At 43.6% G+C, this 2574-nt stretch overlaps 1 protein-coding gene across 1 annotated transcript in view; it reads left to right on the top strand.

The window, feature by feature from the left end:
- The first annotated feature begins 833 nt into the window (after nucleotides 1-833).
- ftcdnl1 (formiminotransferase cyclodeaminase N-terminal like 1) overlaps nucleotides 834-2574 on the top strand; it is a 19505-nt gene continuing 17764 nt past the window's right edge. Inside the window, exon 1 of the mRNA XM_043694539.1 lies at nucleotides 834-905. The gene's annotated coding sequence lies outside the window, so the exon portion shown is untranslated. The remainder of the gene's footprint in view (nucleotides 906-2574) is intronic.

Genomic DNA, 2574 nt, shown 5'->3' with positions numbered 1-2574 from the left:
CAGGTTTGTAGGATTACTCTGTACAGAATTCCCAACTTTTCTGACCTGCTCTTGTAATCATATCATTCACATGGTTGGTACAATTCAGTTTCTAGTTAATGGTAACCCTCAAGATAATAGTGAGTGAATTCAATGATGCCAAATGTTGCTGGAGTTGGTCATTTTGCCACATGTGTGGCACAATGTTACTTGTCACTTACCAGCCCAGCCTGAAAGTTGTCCAAGTTTTGTTGCACATGAGCAGTAATGCCATATTATCTGAGGAGTTGCAAAAGGTACTAAATGCTTTGCAATCACCAACGAACATCCCCACGTCTGACTTTTTGATGGAAAGAAGGTCTTAGATGAAGCAGCTGGAGATTGTTCATTCTAGGACATTATCTGCTGAGTATTTCCATTTTCATTTTTAAAGTTGAGCTATATTCCAGAGTCAATAACGAAAATTGCACCGTACAAAGTTTCCAGCAATTAAAAAAAATGTTTCCGCAGCTGTATTAGGTTCGTGCTCACTGTGACACAGACTGCATTAAGGAAATACTTAAAGCTTTGTCCAAACAAATTATAATAACTCTTTTGTTATATACTATAACTGAGCAGAAAATAATAAAATAAAACTATGAATGCACCAGTTAGATTTTGTAAAAGTACTGCTTGATGTCATACTGAACCATAAAAATCTGAATGCTTTCAGCTTCACTCTAACGTTTAATTCCGAAGTATATTCGCTTCGGTGTGGAATTTCCAGAGGTAGTGCTTTATCAATGTCAGATGAGGGCACTATTCGACCAATTTTGGACTGTGCAGCTTGCCATAGTTAGAGGCCGGTTCATATGTTCAAAGGTCCAGTGATTACCCCACATTTGCCTTAAGCTGCATTAGCTGACCGGCCCTTTCTGCACTGAGAGGTGAGTGTGTGAAGTTAGCAGCAAGCTCTTCCAGAGCCCACTGGAACAATGTGCTGTCTGGGACAGAATGCCAAGCACTTTACAACCAGCAGGAACACGGAACATTAGATAAGTTAGAGCGAAATACTCCTGTGAGCGAAGAGCAAAAGTGAAAAAAAAATGTGATTGACAGCGGAGTTTGATTGACAGCCGAGCCCTGCGCGCGCTGACTCGTTTCCAATGGAGACAGTGGCTCTGTGACGTCGCGGTATCCCCCTTTGCAACACTTGGTGGAGATCGAGTCCCAATTCCCTTTAGTCATGATGTGGAGGAGCCAGTGTTGGACTGGGATGTACAGTTAAAAATCACACAACACCAGGTTATACTCCAGCAGGTTTATTTGGGAAGCAGTAGCTTTCGGAGCGCTGCCCGAAATTCCCTTTAGTGCAGCAAGGTGTCCCCGCAGCTCTTCAATAAGAGCTGGAAACGCCGAATGCTGTGAATGCACAGCGGGTGGGTTAGCAACCGTCAAAGTGACAGCTCAGTTTTAACACTGCGGCCCCTTACTCAGAGAACTGACATTAAACAAGGTCTTTAACATAGAACATTACAGCGCAGTACAGGCCCTTCGGTCCTCGATGTTGCGCCGACCTGTCATACCAATCTGAAGCCCATCTAACCTACACTGTTCTATGTACGTCCATATGCTTGTCCAATAACAACTTAAATGTACTTAAAGTTTGCGAAACTACAACCGTTGCAGGCAAAGCATTCCACACCCTTACTACTCTGAATAAAGAAACTACCTCTGACATCTGTCCTATATCTATCACCCCATAATTTAAAGCTATGTCCCTTCATGCTCGCCGTCACCATTCTTGGAAAAAGGCTCTCCCTGTCCACCCTATCTAACTTTCTGATTATCTTAAATGTCTCTATTATGTCACCTCTCAACTTTCTTCTCTCCAACGAAAATACCCTCAAGTCCCTCAGCCTTTCCTCATAAGACCTTCCCTCCATACTAGGCAACATCCTAGTAAATCTTCTCAGCACCCTTTCCAGAGCTTCCACATCCTTCTTATAATGCGGTGACCAGAACTGTACACAATACTTCAAGTGCGATCGCACCAGAGTTTTGTACAGCTGGAGCATAACCTCATGGTTCCAGAACTCGATCCCTCTGTTAATAAAAGCTAAAACACTATATGCCTTCTTAATAACCCTGTCAACCTGTGTGGCAACTTTCAAGGATCTGTGTACCTGGACACCGTGATCTCTCTGCTCATCTACACTACCAAGAATCTTACCATTAGCCCAGTACTTTGCATTCCGGTTACTCCGACCAAAGTGAATCACCTCACACTTGTCCGCATTAAACTGCAAATGCCACCTCTCAGCCCAGCTCTGCAGCTTATCTATGTCTCTCTGTAACCTACTACATCCTTTGTCACTATCCACAACTCCACCAACCTTAGTGTCGTCCGCAAATTTACTAACTCACCCTTATACGCCCTTATCCAGGTCGTTTATAAAAATGGCGAACAGCAGTGGACCCAACACCGACCCTTGCAGTACACCACTGGTAACTGGACTCCAGGATGAACATTTCCCATCGACCACCACCCTCTGTCTTCTTTCAGCAAGCCAATTACTGATCCAAACTGCTATATCTCTCACAATCCCATTCCTC

Source organism: Chiloscyllium plagiosum, chromosome 7 (genome assembly GCF_004010195.1).
Source record: "Chiloscyllium plagiosum isolate BGI_BamShark_2017 chromosome 7, ASM401019v2, whole genome shotgun sequence".
NCBI classification, from domain to species: Eukaryota; Metazoa; Chordata; class Chondrichthyes; order Orectolobiformes; family Hemiscylliidae; genus Chiloscyllium; species Chiloscyllium plagiosum.
This window is presented reverse-complemented; position numbering and strand designations above follow the sequence as displayed.